Genomic DNA, 17,461 nt, shown 5'->3' with positions numbered 1-17,461 from the left:
TGGTTTGACGATCTCCTAAAAAGGTTATCGCCATATGTGAAACATGCTAAAATGCACAGGACACCAATTTCCACTACAGAGAGACTGGCCTTGACACTATTAGCAAGTGGTTAGTATTAGTATTAGCAAGTGGAGCCACGCAACAAAGTGTGGCTGAAACATTCAAGATTGGACTGTGCATGGCCCACAAGATAGTCGCGGAGATGTGTGAGGCCATTTGGATAGCCCTCAAAGATTAGTTCGTCTCTGCACCCTCACAAATGCAATGGGAAACCATCTCGACGGACTTTTGGAGGCTGTGGAATTTTCTGAACTGTATCGGAGCCATTGACAGAAAACATGTCTTGGTGAGAGTATTTTAATTATAAAGGGACACATTTTATTTTACTTCTAGCTGTGTGTGACACGCAATACAAGTTCACTACAGTGGACATTGTTACTTATGGCCGTGAAAGTGATGGAGGTGTCTTTCAAGAGAGTTCTTTTGGAAGGGCCTTGTTGCAAGGACAGCTGGATTTGCCCAGACCAAAGGCCCTACCTGGGTCAGACATGTGTGCTCTCATGTCATAGTTGGAGATGCATCTTTCTCCCTGAATGTGAACCTGATGCGGCCCTATCCAGGTATTGTAACCAAAGTGTTTTCATCTTACATTTTTATTACTTAATATTGTTATTATCAGCATCGCTCATTAATAGATAATAATAATAATACAGTAAATGTACTTTCTGGTGTAACTGAGCCTATTATGTGTTCTATTAATAACGGAAGAATCTCACGTCTGCACAGAGGGTGTACAACTACAGACACTGCCAAGCACGTCGCATAATAGAGAATGCCTTTAGCTTTATGGCATCCCAGTTCCAGATTCTCGGTGGCCCCATCAAGAGTTCTGTTGAAAGGGCAGTGTGTATTGTTAAAGCCTGCATAGCCCTGCAGAACTATCAACAGATTTTGCATCTGCAGAAAAAGCCAGGTACATCACACCAAACCTGGCTAATGGCACTACGCCAACTGGTAAGGTTCGGCCTGGAGATTGGAGGGGAATGACAGAGGCTGAAAGCAACTTGGTCGCTTTCGGCAGGCTTACCCGTTCTGTGAGAACACGATAAGCTGCTTTTTACAGACACCAGACGGTTCTGTTCTCTGGCAAAATTGTGTTGTTTCACATAGATTGTGTAAAGGGCCCTTGCCCAACTGAGCAGCTGACTTGCCTGTTCAATCACTACATGTGAATATGTAAGGGATAAAGTACTATACATCTTCATAGTGTTATGAAATTTAATCGCAGAATAACCCCCGACAGGGTGATCAGAACTCCGACTCGAAGTGGAGGGGTCTTGTATCACCCTGAAGGGGGTTATTCAGCGATAACAATTGGGTACCCCTGCTCTATGTCAGCGAACTCACAATTATAGCTTCATTATAAATAAACATTATTTTGATATTATATGTGTAGAACGGTTTATTCAAATTATATTATATGTTAGATTATCAAATGTTTACTCAACATGGTAGCAAGTTCTTCTGGTCTTCTGGCAATTAGCAGCACAAAAAGCTTTGTCATTTGTGTTTTGTCATTAGATGTCAAAGCTAGTGCGCATGTCTACTACATGTGAATATGTAAGGGATAAAGTACTATACATCTTCATAGTGTTATGAAATTTAATCGCAGAATAACCCCCGACAGGGTGATCAGAACTCCCACTCGAAGTGGAGGGGTCTTGTATCACCCTGAAGGGGGTTATTCAGCGATAACAACCGGCTGGATGTACATTATCCCACTTATTACACCGCTACTTGCCACATAAGTAAATAATTAGTCACGAAATATTGATTTGGGTTGAAATATTTGAACGCAATAAAGTTTCCGTGAAAACAGCAGCTGCGAGCAGTGGCAAGTTCAAACTAGACGGACATTTAAGGGATATGGTGCAGTCAAACCACTTATTACACAACATTTCACCACATAAATAATTATGGTGATAAAAGATTTAAGACGAAAATGTTTTAAAATCTTACCAGTTTGTTAGTTATCTTACAGCATACAAAACAATCGTAGCAAAATGGCAGCAGCTGCTTTTGTATGAAACGAGAGAGCGAGTCCACGATACCAGGATAACATTATTAAATAATTGTACACAATTTTGAATCCAGTTTTAATATTTATTAGCTAAACAAATGCAAAGCTTCCACCAAGAAAAAACTGTTCCTGGCAAGAGTATAGTGCCGACATGTTTATAACAAATGTAAAGCTAATTTGATATTAAAATTGACATTTTTGTGTTACCAATGAGTATGTGCCTGGTTTCACTCCACTGAATTCACATACAGTTAGTACAAGCATTAATACTGCTTATTATTTACATTTAGCCTACTATTTACATTAACATTTTACTTTCTATAATGATCTGCCTTTTATAATATCAAAACACTATAATAGCGTTGGCATATTATATGCCTGTATGGCATGAATGTTTTTTTTTATCATTTAATTTTTTTTACCTGAACTATAAAAAATGTATAATATTAGTAAAAAGGCTACGCACACAATGTTTCCGATCTGAGTTGGTTTGAACTAGGTGTTTGTTACCAGCATATACAACCATTACTTTAAAATCATTTGTAAAACACAATTTTCATACAGGTTAAAAATTCAGATAACATAACAGGGTTTTCTCCAGTAGTTTCTTTATTAATAGAATGCATACCAGTGTAATGATGAGTGTATCCAGGTGGGAGATGGGTACCAATAGTCAGAATATAGACAAAAGAATAATGATTAGCAGCAGTTCAGAGTCAAGTATAATGTTTGCAATACAAAAAGAAACATTCCGTTTCCATAATCAGTCCTCTATGGGAATTGTGAATGGCTAAAAAAAAACTTTAGCATGATGTGAACATTTTTTTAATAATTATTGGAGTCATCTCAATAACACAAAACTGTTTGTTACTTTATTTTATTTTTTTATTTATTTTATTAAATTATGTTCGTTTGGCATTTCATTTATTGCACAACTTTTAAATTCACGTATTGAAAGAATAACAGCAGCAGCAGTATGGTGTAACAACATATTTATTTGAAACGCCAAAAATACTATTTTTTACACAAGAGAGCATACAAAAAACAATCAGCCTCTAATGTGTTGTGCCATTGTCTTGCTCATCCAGTAGCTGCATCTCAATATCAAACATAATGTCTTGTATACGTTTTTTGAAGATGGCACAGTGCCGTGGCAGTAGTTTGCGCATGAAGTCTGCAACAATCTGTGCGTGCTTATCAAAACTATCTGTTTTGTCTTTCTCAAGGAAAGTAAGTAGCTGTCCAATGCCATCATCTGCACTGTCCCTTCTCCTTTTCCTTTTGCTGCATGGCACTGAAGGGGGTGAAGATGGAGTTGACTGCATCATTGAATTTGTAGCAGCTTTGCATGGAATACTTGACCTCTGCAGTATTGAAGTGCCAAAGTCATCCAGGCAAATGGTTGAGCACTGCTCATCTTCCTCACTGTCACTGGTGGGACCAGATGATGATGATGGTGGGGCTGTGGATGGAGACAATTCATCAGCCACCATTTTTTTTCCCCCGAGTCATCACTTTCAACCTACAATACACTCATCTTGCTGAATCTGTCTGCTGCTTTTGACACAGTTAACCACCTGACCCTCCTGTCCACACTCATGAAGATGGGCATCTCAGGAACCACATTCCAGTGGTTCAAGTCTTACCTCTCAGGTAGGTCCTTCGGGGTGCCTTGGAGGGGTGATGTTTCTAAGTCACAACTTCTTGCTACTGGGGTTCCTCAGGGAATAATTTGGACCACTTCTCTTTTCCATCTACATGTCATCATTAAGATCTGTCATTCAGAAGCATGGCTTTTCCTATCACTGCTATGCTTATGACACTCAAATCTACATCTCATTCCAACCAGATGATCCGACTGTAGCTGTTCACATTGCAGCCTGTCTGACAGACATTTCTGGCTGGATGAAGGACCATCACCTTCAACTCAACCTTGCTAAAACAGAACTGCTCGTGGTCTCAGCCAACCCAGCGCTTCATCACAACTCCTCTATACAGCTAGGTTTGTCAACCATACTCCTTCCTTTCAAGCCTCTGTAACTGATCCAGAATGCAGCAGCGAGAGTGGCCTTCAATGAGCCGAAGAAAGCCCACGTCACACCTCTCTTCATTAGTTTGCACTGGCTGCCAATAGCCGCTCACATCAAATTCAAGGTACTGATGTTTGCCTACAAGACAACCACTGGCTCATCACCAATATACCTAAACTCGCTAGTTCAGACTTACGCACCCTCCAGATGCTTGCATTCTGCAAGTGAACGACAGTGGTGCCATCCCAAAGAGGCACAAAATCACTCTCACAGATGTTTTCCTGGACTGTTCCCAGCATGGTGGAACGAATTTTCTATCTCAATTTGAGCAGCTGAGTCTTTACCCATTTTCAAAAAACATCTAAAGACACATCTTTTTTCGTCGACACCCGACCAATTAATTCTATTCTATTCTATTCTATTCATTTTTTTTTAATTGATTTAAAAAAATTGCTATGTGTGCTGTGCTAGACTAATTGAGACTTGTCACATCACTTGTGTACTGTTGCTCTCTTGTTGGTCTGATTGCTTCTATTGTTCTCCTCATTTGCAAGTCGCTTTGGATAAAAGCGTCTGCTAAATGATTAAATGTAAATGTAAATGTAAATGTGTACTTACTCAAGACAGTATTGGGTAGTATAAGGTAACTGTTACGCTCTGGTAGTATGAAGGAGACGTTGCGATGAAGATCAAAGAAAAGTTCTTTAATAAGGTAAATACAACTATAACAGGTACACTAGCCAACTTAACATAAACGAAAACGGACCCCGACTAAGGGAAAACTGAGGGTATTTGTAGGGGAGCAAACAAAGGAACTGATGAGTTAATTAATCAAACAAACACATGTGAACAAAAGGACAATTGGGAAACTAAGTAAAACTAAGTCACAGGGGAACAGGTTAACTGAAAACACAATGAAAACCAGGACAAAAACTAAACATAACCCTAACATCACTCCCACCTCCCGGAAGGAGCGTCCCGCGCCGTAACAGTACCATCGGGGAGGAGGGGCTGGCACCCTGGAGGCTGGTGCAGGACTGGAACAGGGCTGAGACAAGGAGAGCCTCCAGGCAGGTCCGGGAGCCATGGCGGAGCAGGCAGTTCAGGTTGCCATGGTGGAGCTGGTTGCTCAGGGGACCATGGCGGAGCAGGCAGTTCAGGTTGCCATGGCGGATCAGGGGACTCTGGAGGCCTCCGTGGCCTTAGCCGGCACGGCCACGGGGATATGGCCCCCCCCTGCCCCCCCAAAATTTTCTTGGGGAAAACTAGGAATCCTGGGGGGCGCTCTGGAGGAGCGCCATCCAGTGGCCGCTCCTCCAGAGCGCCCTCAAGTGCCCGCTCCTCCACAGTGCGAAGTTGATGTAGCTCTTCAGTGACCAGCACGGATCATCTCTAGGCATTATGAAGCGGATGTCGTCCTCCTAGGTCGCTAGGTCACAGGGGAACAGGTTAACTGAAAACACAATGAAACCCAGGACAAAAACTAAACATAACCCTAACAGTAACTACATGGATTAAGGTTAGGATTAGCTGCAGGTTCAGGGTTAGTAGAGTTGGGGAGTAACTAGTTACATGCACACTCCCACATACAGATTTAATTGATTTCTTTCATAAATTGCAGTGACTGCTCAAAAATATGAAACACCAATGTTTCAGGAGTTTAGAACATGCTTATTTGATAACTCGTTTGTTTCATTTATGGGTTTATGTATAGCTGTGTTTCATTTTTTAAGATTAACTTTTTTTTTCCAAGGCATTGTTAGATGCCAGTGTTTCCTGTCATAGCTATGCAAAGATTTGATTTTAAAGTATCATAGCTATTAAACTATTTCTTGCTATGATTTTAAATCTGTATTTAACCTCAGAATGATCTCAAAGTAAGTCTGATTTTATGGTGGCTGTGCTTTAAAATTAAATTATTATAATCTTAATAGAAGTGATGAAGGATTTTGAAAGTCTTACAGTAATTACAACCCCAATTCCAGAAAAGTTGGGACATTTTGTGAAATAAAAATCAATAAAATCAAGAATATGTTATTTGTTAATTCTCTTTAACCTTCATTTAATTGACTAAAGTACAAAGTGTCACTGGGCAACTTAATTTTATTTTGTAAATATAAACAAATTTTGATTTTGATGGCTGCAACACAAAAAAAAGTTGGAACAGGAATGTTTACCACTATGCCACATCAACTTTCATTTTAATTACAATATTTAATTGTTTGGGAATTGAGAATACTAATTGTTAAAGTTTTGCAAGCAAAATTTTCGTGCAGTCTCACTTGATACAAGACTTCAGATGCTCAGCAGTCTGTGATCATCGTTGTCTGATTCTCTTTTTCATGACTGGTCATACATTTTCAATAGGAGACAGATCTGGACTGCAGTCCAGTCTAGCACATTTACTCTGTGTCTACAAAACCATGCTGTTGTAGCACATGCAGAATGAGACCTGGCATTGTCTTGATCTAATAACCATGGACGTCCCTGGAAAGATGTCATCTTGATGGCGATATACTGTATGTCTGTACAATTTCAATATATACCTCCATGTCAATGGTACCTTCGCAGTTATTCCAGTCACCCATGCTGTTTGCTCTGCTGCACCCCCATACCATGACAGACGTTTGCTTTTGCATCTGTCGCTGGTAAAACTCTGGATGGTCCCTTTGGTCTTTGGGAATGCAAAGTCAACATCCATTTCGCAGAAATCAGATGAGATGTGGACACATCTGACCACAGCACACATTTTCATAGTCTTTTTGACTTTCTGAGATGAACACTGGCCCAGAGAACCCGGCGACATCACTGCATAGAACTGATGTACAGTATAGTTTTGTCCTAGAGTAACAGAGATTCAAGTTGCATCTATTGATGCATCGGCAGACTGTGTTAAGTGACAGTGGTTTTCCGAAGTACTCCAGATGCCCATGTGGCTATATTTAACACCGCAGCATGACGGCTCACTCACATTCAACTGAGGTTTACTGCCTTGTCCTACACAGACTGAGATTTCCCTGGTTTCCCTGAATCTTTTCACATTATTATGTATGGTAGTTGGTGAAGTACCTAAATTCTTTGTGATTTTGCATTGAGAAATGTGATTTTTGATTTGTTTGACACTTCTATCATGAAATTTGGCACAAAGTGATGAGCCCTAATCCAGATTTCCTTACAAAGACTGAGATGCTCTTTTATACCCAAACATGACACTACTTACTGTGAACGGTTTCAAAACAGTTTAATTTGGATTTTCTATAACTCACATTTATTTTGCCTCTGTCCCAACTTTTTTTGAAGTGTGTTGCAGGCATCAAAATCAAACTTTGTTTATATTTACAAATTGCATTTAAGTTGGTGAAAACTTTGGAAATCTTTTCCAAATTAATTAAAGTTAAAGAAAATTAAAAAATCACAGATTCTTGATTGATTCTTGATTTTACTGCCTATGAAGAATGGAGAAAGTACTGTCTAAGTTGCACTAACAGACTTAAGAGAGATCTGAGCTCTAATTTATGTACATACTGATTTTTATGCACTGCTCAGATAACAATGCTTTTAGGACACGTGCCATAAATATCATGTTCACTTTATGTGCTGCTAAAGTTCTGCTTAGTGCTTTGAGAAACCCTCCAATGACAATTCAATTTATTTCTCAGTAAACAAGCAGCTTACCTTCAACATCGAGTCAGTAACTGCAACCAAACTCCTTCACACCATCCAAAGCAGTAAAGTGTGTGTTCAATCAAACCTTGCTCCGTTTATAGCATCATAACAGTCCCACTGAGAGACAATCCCACAATCTCCATCATCATCCACTGATTACGCCACCACATGCCGCTATGATAAAAGCAAAGCAATGTGAGCCAGAGCTGCTGATGTGTCGCCCCTCCGGACCCCAGACCGTAAACGCTGGAGGGGGAGGACAGAGATCGCACCTCAGTGTGGGTCACGGGACGGTCCGCCGGGCCCAGCGGGGGCACCACATGCCGCTATGATAAAAGCAAAGCAATGTGAGCCAGAGCTGCTGATGTGTCGCCCCTCCGGACCCCAGACCGTAAACGCTGGAGGGGGAGGACAGAGTGTGGACTGCACCTCAGTGTGGGTCACGGGACGGTCCGCCGGGCCCAGCGGGGGTCCAGCGTTCTGTTTGAAGGTGTGGAGATACAGACAGATGAGGAGATAGTGGCTGGATGGAGAGGAATCAGATGGGAGAGTGAGAGGGAAAGTTTCTGCAGCATTTAATGCAAAGTTTTATAAATATGGGACATGATAGAGACAAACTGCAGCTTTATCATGAGATGTGTTTAAGAAGTGTCAGGTGAATCGCCTTCTTTCTAGGAAACTTGTGAATCTCCATCAATGGGATGTTTTTCTTCATTTATCTGTTTTTTTGTAATGTTGTATTGTATTTGTACTGTTGTATTTAGCCCTTTGATGAGGTGAAATGACCAGTCATTCTCTGTAGTGTTGTGAGGATAATGAAACACATAAAGCATCAATAACACACCTAAAGCTTCACTTCAATGTTAAAAAGCATCTCCAACAAGAAAGAAAGAATTTCAACATGGTTTTTTTTTTCACTCAAACCCTTCTCACATCATAATTACGACTTCCAAACTTAGGAACCTGCTTGAGGACGGATGAAGAAGCATGACGAATCAATGAGAACTCAGCTGCCTGCCACAGGTCAAAGGTCATGATCTTGACTCCTTTCTGACCTCTGACTCCAGATTTTACTCACGCCAGGCGAGAGACAGCAGCCATCGCTCACAGAGTCACAAAAATCAAGTCCTCTTCAATGACTGATCATCCTCATTTTTGAAAGGATCTTTTTCCATTTCCTGCGCTGTCCGTCGGTCTGTCCTCACGCGTCGCTCTGTCTGTCCTCGCTTTGACTCTTTATCACCTCTCGCCGCGAGAAAGAACTGCCGCCATCCGTCATTACGGCATGCGATGACAGCTCCTCACGCATGCATGAAAGAAATAGATTTTTACATTTGGCCAAATCCAGGGGGTTACTTTAGTGTAACCGATTCGATATTCTCCAAACGAGCTGGGCGATATATACGAACACGCCGAGACAGATGTGATGATCTATAGCTCGCTCTTAATGGATTCTGTCAACTTTCGAGAAAAGACAGGCCTTCCACTTTTAGGGAGAAAAAGACATAATGTGTGCAATAAAAACATAATTATTCAATTGATTAGGCCTGTAATTTATGCCATTCACATTCGCCACCGTCTGAATAAGACGGGAGCGTCAAACGTGGCCTAAGTAGGAAATGAAGCGACAAAAAAAGAGGCACTTTGACAAAATAGCATCGCGCACAAGTCCTGCGGCCAGCGAATCACATCATTACACCAAAACACAGCTGGCCGAGCGCAGGGCAGCGCTGATCGCTGATCGCCCTCAGATCAGCTGAACAATCAGCTCAAACGCATCTGATAGAAAGCGTGTCAGTCACTGCCAGCTAAAGAAAGAGCTTCAGCTCACATACAAACACCACGAGGCTCGTCTGAAGGAAGGACCTTCATTGTGCTGCTCTTCTACAGCAAGTGTTAATACACGCTTGCAAATTTGACTAAACGTTTTCCTTTCTTTTTATGCATCTGTGAATTCATTTACAATCACATCCTTCACATTCATGGCATCTTTTCTTAATCAGTGCCAGTGAAGGAGGTGGGCATCATCAGGACCCTGACCGTGACAGAAGCTGCCAGACTTCACCAGCATTTAAAAACATTAGTTGTCAACTCTATTAAGAACAGTTTGTAAAGAAAAGCACTGAACAGTATCATATCTACACTGTAAAAAATTATTGTGATTTTAACAGTAAAAGACTGTAGAGATGCTAAAGTAAAAACCTGTTAATTGGTTATCAGTAACTTTCCATTACTATATACGGTGAATAACTGTAATTACATTTAATGTAATTTTACAGTAACATACTGTTAAAATTACGGTTTTTGGAAGTGAAAAAGAAAAAGTCATTGAATAATTTACAGTGAAAAACCGTAAATTGACACTCCCAGAATTCCCTGCATGACACTTCATATTTTTGATGAGCTTTGATTCATCATGTGACTTTCTCATCACCACCTGTTTTTGGTGGTTATCAGTATTACAATGGTTCAAAACAGATATTAGTACGTCAATATGCTGGTTTATTAACATTACATCAGTTAATGAAATACTTTATTTATAATTTACAGTGAAAAACCGTAAATTGACACTCCCAGAATTCCCTGCATGACACTTCATATTTTATGTTTTTTCAATTAAATAAATATGTTTCTTCTTAGTTTTTTCTTATCAGTTGTATACATTAGGGTTTTATCTTACATCTAATGTTGTTAAATTAATGTTTACTGCATGTGTTACCAGTGTTTAGTGTTTGTGTGAATGACACTGTGCACCTTCTATATATATAGAGGGGCCATGCTCAGTGGCTCCAGTCCGCCCAAAAAATCCTGAACACAAAAATGGTGAAAAACTACGGTCTCACTCCACGATTCAGTACTACATACACTCTTAAGAAAAATGGTTCTAAACAGTACCAGAAAACGGTTCTTCAGCTTGTAATGATAGCAGAACACTTTCTGGTGCTAAATAGAACCCTTTTTTAGGGTTCCATAAAGAACCATGCTCTGCAAATGCTATATATGACCTTAATGGTGTTATAAATAACTTTTTTAATGATAGTTTATTTTCATTAATATTAGTATATTAGTATATTTATATAATTAATAATAGTATTATTAATATTATTTGTACATATTATTTATTAATATCACCTTTATATTATAATGTTTTTTTTTATCCCTCTATCTGCCTGGTATTACAATATCTTGTAGCCTCTGTTACGGTTTTGCATAATAAAACAACAACAACAACAACAGCATGTTGTGTCAATTAGGTACTTTATTTATTTTAATGACGTGAAAATGTAGCAAAAATGGCAGTGCTCTAACAACAGTTATTAGCAGAATACATTAATAAATGACAATTGACCTTGAACATAAATAAATACTTTAAGTAAATCAAAATAGAAACAAAATCGTATAATGAAGACTAAGTTCCAGTGAAATACTATATTTTTCATAATTCTCTATGATGCATTTAAGTCCACCATTATGTGTATTTTGGTGTGATTGAATGGCAGTTAAGTTTGGGAGAAAAAGGGGGCGGGAATAAAGAACCCTAACCTCTAACACAAAGAACCTTTTCAGCATAAAAGGGTTCTTCAGGATGCTATGGTTACTACATGTAAAGAACCTTTAAAGAACCATCTTTTTTTACTGACAGAACACTGAACTCATGTGACTTCATTCATCAGAACCTATGGGTAGAAATTATGGATTTTATGTCTACTTGGGTAGGAAATGTAATGGGTTTTCTATCAAAATCAGATTTTTGTTCATGTGTCTCAATCTGAATGGTCAGAATTTCCTCATTCGTCATCTCTCTGGTTGTTTATACATCAGGTGTTGCAACAAGAACAACAGTTCATGTGCTTCTCAACAATGTATTAAATGCTTGTTAAAAAAAAGGTACAAAAGACCACAGAGCTTGTCAAATATTTCCCTTCATAAACAACTTGAACTCAACAAGCTGTCTTGTCCAGAGGATGACACGTTCCCACCGGTCACTGCTCTTCCTCACAGTGACAACAAGTATTAGGCTACATATACCATCAGTATTCTGCTTCCGTTGGCAATGAATGTGTTCAGATTTGGACACTGTGCTAATGAGGATTATAATCAATGCCGAAAACAAACACTGGCAAAAGCGACTGCAGTCTGAAAAGAATAAACCCAATCTGGAAGTAATAACATGCAGTCATCAACCAGGTTTCAGCGTGAACAAAGACCAAGTGTTTTAACCTGTCATTTATAAGATCTTGGGTGGATCTTATCCTGTTCACTACTGAATTACCTGATCACTAAATTTACTAAACTAAAAGAAGCTCATCATGTTCTTGTGTTTTGGTGATGAAATCAAATTCTCATTACACGACACAATTTTCTTGTTTTTAAGCAACGAAAGGGACATTTCCTAATTAAAGATGTTTTGAATGAATGGCTATAGCTGTGTTACAGGAGTTTTCATGATGAACTCATGTGTCCAGCTGCAGAAACGTGCCCTTAGTATTGAGACTGTAACCGATTGTGAAAACACCAGTGATTAGACCTCAGAATGTCATGATGAGTCTCATCCACTAATAAAGGACAGATTCAGGGCACTTCAGGGTTTTACCGTGTAGGCTACGAGAAAGCGAAGGAGACGAGAGACGGCGTTTGTGTTTGGTTAAATATCTCTCTTTTAATGGTTTGTTTCTGCGAGCATGTGTGACGTGGAGCGAGGAAAAGCAGAAAACGACAGAAAGAGAGAGAGAGAGAGAGTATTCTCAATTTCCCTCTAAAAAGAAAATTCATTTGCGCTTGCTAATGTAATGTCATCGTTGTGTTTACTGAGCGTGGATGATGTATAGGGGATGTTGCATTGAGTGAGACTGTTTAATGATGCATAGAATTAAGTCTGCAGCTTTCAGCTGAGCTCCTCCCGCTCCCGCGCCGCTCGCTCCTGCTCTCCTTCCCTCTCTCTCTCCCTCTGTGTCTCGGACCGCTGGCCACACGCCGCTCCGCGCTCCCATGCTTCACTCCATCAATCACTGCAGAGAGAGGGGGTACAGAGAGTAAAAGAGATATTGTTAAAAACAGGCCCAAAGCGCCACACAACAAACAACGAGGAGACACAAAAACACACAGACGCAGAAAGGCACGTTATTTACTTTCGAAATCGCCGCATATGGTCTCCGGTGGACACGAGCAACTAAAACCGCCGGATTGCCTTTAGCGTCCCAGTGAATATACTGAGAAATGAGAGCATGTGATTATAACTGTTATTGTGATGATGGCGATTATGATCCCGTTTATGGTTATGCTGATGATGATGATGTCATATCCTCTGGTCTAATGCGCGTTTGCAGTGAAAACTGTTCATTGTTGCAGGACAAACGGTCATAACAAAGCAAAACAGACAGCAGACTCACAATTAGCTACAGACAGACAGATGCAGACGGGAGAAGAAAAAAAAGAATCGCAACATTTTAAGAGTGTTTGTCGAGGCCTGTGCAGAACGTGATCGCTTTTGCAGGTTTCAAAGTAAGGAAACCTCACAGCTACAGGACGATACTGAAACAATTTTATCCAAAACTAGGCCTACTATTAGAATTGAAATGTACAAAAAAACAAAATAGTTTTCATCAGTTAAATCCGGTTGAAATAGCTCTAGGTTATTGAATTTAAGGTGAGTTGAGCTGCTGTCGCTGTCGGAAGAGATTCATCATGTTTTTATGTTCTTTCTGCACTTTTTTAATTTAGTCTAAATCAAGGGCTCAAGGTTTGTCTGGTTAGCTTGGTTGATGTCTTAACTGCAGCTGTTGAGATTTACATGATTAGATGAATAAGCTTCTGCTAAAATCCAACACAAGTTTGAAAGGGTGATTCTCACACAGCAAAAACATCGAGCCAAATATGGTTGCATATTCTGTCAGTTCTTCTAACCAATGTGATTTGAACGACAGATGTGTGACAAAGTTCCTACATTTTCAGGAAACAGTCATCACAAGCTAGTTATATCAGTTGGTTATATCAACATGGCTGATCAAATATTCTATGCATTTTCATGAAAAACACAGATTTTACCAGCTAAACTGCAGAAATAAGCTATGAGTAGGCCTACGTTTTTATTTGATGAAGTCCTGCCATCAGAACGAGGAGTGTGTGGGATTTGCATTACTGGTAAACGTGTGAATCCTCATCTCTCCTTCATGACTCGTGTCAGTTACTGAACTAGCAAAACAACTGTTGATTATTTCCACAGCATTTATAGTAACAGCACACTGTGTCTCAACAGCTCCATCCATCATCCGTCCACATTCCTGCATTGGAATTATTGTTGCTTTGATGTGCTGAAAACAAATCAATTTTACTGGCCGTCAATTCATCATCTGGGACGGAAAGTCACAGTGTAGACCTTCACTGTACACTCTTAAAAATAAAGGTGCTTCACGATGCCATAGAAGAACCTTTTTGTCTAAATGGTTCCATAAGGAACCTTTAACATCTGATGAACCTTTCTGTTTCACAAAAGGTTCTTTGTGGTGAAAGATGGTTCTTCAGATTATAAAAGGGTAAGAAAGAGATGGTTCTTTAAAGAACCATCTCTTTCTTACCCTTTTATAATCTGAAGAACCATCTTTCACCACAAAGAACCTTTTGTGAAACAGAAAGGTTCATCAGATGTTAAAGGTTCCTTATGGAACCATTTAGACAAAAAGGTTCTTCTATGGCATCGTGAAGCACCTTTATTTTTAAGAGTGTACCTGAGACAGACAGACTGACAGGTGTGAGGTGGACTCTGCAGTGTTCTTAAATAAAGAAAGGAAGAAGATGAGGACAGAGAGGAGAGAAAGGCGAGAGAACTGCTCCACTGCTGCCTCTCTCTCTCTCTCTCTCTTTCTTCCTCTCTCTCCAAATGTCTGTGATAATTTATCATTTCTTCTAGCTCAACTGACAAACTATTTGCAGGAAAATGAGTTTTTCCGCTACGGATTTGTCCTCTGGGAATGAAAAGGGAAGCAGTTGTGTTTTTATCCTCTTTCACACACACACACACACACACACACACACACACACGTGAGCACATGAGGAAATATGAGCGCCTCTCTCTCTCTCTCTCTCTCACACACACACACACACACACACACACACGGATACTGTGAGTATGTATGTGGGGTTTAAGATAAATGAGGTAAATTAATAGAGTCACTGAAGGAAAAGATTCAGCCTTCACTCTGACATACTCGAGACGCACTGAAGAGACGTTCTCGCTCTCTCTGTCTGTCTGTATGTGTACAGTGAACACACACACACACACGCACATCTCAGTCACATCCACAACGGTCCACTTATGATCCCTGTGAGACTAGGAGAACTGGTGACTTAATGACTTAATGCTCATTACAATCATTGTAGTCGAATCAAATGTGTAGCATTTCACTGATATTCTGCATGTAAATGTGTCTCTAGTTCAGTCTGTTTATCTCATTTGCTGTGTGTTTCTGAAGTCATGAATAAAGCCTGAACTTCATCATCTACAGTATCGACATATCCAGTATGTTTGATCAGTTTCAGGCCAAACACTTGCCGAACTGATGAGCCAAACCCAAAGAGTGTTAGTGATCTGCCCTACATCAGTCCTCGTAATACTCTCATCATACATTGACCTGACATTCTCGAGGAGCTGTGAATGAGGGTTTATATAATCACAGGGCTCAACCAAGGTCAGCGAATCCAATTTTCTCTCTTGCCCTCAACAAACAACACACTGACAATCATTTGATGGAGAGTTACGGGACTATAAAGGCCTAATTGCGCTGAATTTACACAAGAGTGTTTGTAAAGCTCAATGCATTTCTCCACAGGGTTTCCTGCCAGTAAATCTCCTACAGATGCTCGTGTGACGGGGGAAAAACTCCCTTGTTATAACTTAACGACTCTGAAATGCATCGACCACTAATTGGAATATAAAGCGCAGCTCAGTTTTACTGCATTGAGGCGATAAATATATTTGACTGAAGCAGAGAGAATGAGACGCTCATGGCAGTTTTTCACTGTATACTCATGTGACGAAGATTTTATCAGCCAAAATGTTCAAGCATGAAGTGCTTGTTTTAACATCTTCTAAACTAAAGTTCAGGGTTGTGCTACTTTTACATTTTATGGAGATTGAAGCCTGTCTTACTGCAGGCATCATCATCCATATTTATATGTCCGTGTAAAGACTTTTTAGCCATTAATAGTCCCTCAGTAATAAACAAGAATATGTTTGATCTCTGATCTTTTGTTTAGATTCTCTTATAGCACTTTTCAGAGCACTTTCCATGTTCATACAAAAATTCTATATTAAAAGATTGTTGAAATATCAGCTCATGAGACAGATCAAACTTTGAACATCAGTGAGAGAAGCACAAACAGAGATTTTATCCGTTAGAGAGTGGAATTGTGAAGCACAATTATGTTTGAATCAAGATGACATCCAAATGCAAAATGACACTGGATAGTTTCTCCTTTTTTCTCTCTCTAAAAAGATGATTTGAGAAGTCGATTAGCAGAACAGAAACAGTTCTAGATCATCACAATTTTATCAGTCACAATATAAAATGGAATCGCTTCTAATTCATTTGATACTGAACATGTCAATGCACCGCCTCAAAATCTCACCAAAAATCTCTTATCGCACACCGGAAACTAACATGAATGTTAAAATGATTTCATAGCCTCTCCTCTACTGTCAATCACTGACTCAGTGTCCACGTCTCACCCCTGAATTCTGCATGTGGATAGTGTCGTTTCCCTTGCGATGACAGTCTAAGGCTTACTAACTCTTCTGTGCTGATGTTTCTGTTTTAAAATGACTGTACTTCCATCATAACCTCTGTAAACTCACCTGGACTCCTTAAACCCTTCTTAAACACCCTGAACATGCTCAATCCTCCTTTTAATGGGCTTTTAATGCCTTTTCATTACTGTGGCATGTACAATGGCCGGCATGCTGAGGTTTTGTCACAGCTTCTCTAAAACAGTTATTAGAACCCCAAACTTTAGGGGCGAGCGACCGATAAAGGAAGGAGCAGGTCTAGGAAACGGGGGAGATCAGAACAGGGTTTAGGGTCAGAGGTCACAGGCTGAAGCGGAAATGGGAGACAGAGACTGAACAATGCTGAGGCCTGGACCAGCAGACAGAGATGCAGGGGGGCGACAACGCACAAAACACCAGGAAAACAGGGATGAGCAGAGAACAGAGAGAGCTTAAAACAGAAGGTTAAAGAAGGGAAAGAGAAATGAAGAAAAGCCACGATCAGGAGAATTTGTGCCTGCATGACATGCATATGGTCCACTGTAAAGACAAGAGACAGTCTCACAAACAGTGGAATAGGCTGATAATTAAATATCAGTTATTACCATTGTGTAGGGGGAGAAAATTGCAAATTAGTGTTGTGTATGGTTGAAACAGCTGAGCTAAAGCGTAAAGCACGACGCCTGTCTGTCAGACGACGAAGAATAACAAAAACGCTTCACGTTTCACGCTTGTAGCCTATCCTTTAATCATAACATTGCATAGCTTTTTGTTGCTCTTTTTACACCCATATTTTAAACTATTGTAAATTACAAGAGTTTTTAGATGATTGTTGGCAGTCTTTCTTGCGGACGAGAAAAAAGACTTCATTTATCCAAAATGCTTAAGAAAGTTTTAAAACTGGCAAACATCGCTGTTTTGCA

This window comes from Sinocyclocheilus anshuiensis, unplaced genomic scaffold (genome assembly GCF_001515605.1).
Source record: "Sinocyclocheilus anshuiensis isolate Anshui unplaced genomic scaffold, SAMN03320099.WGS_v1.1 scaffold1943, whole genome shotgun sequence".
Classification (NCBI taxonomy): domain Eukaryota; kingdom Metazoa; phylum Chordata; class Actinopteri; order Cypriniformes; family Cyprinidae; genus Sinocyclocheilus; species Sinocyclocheilus anshuiensis.
Note: the sequence above shows the minus strand (reverse complement) of the source record.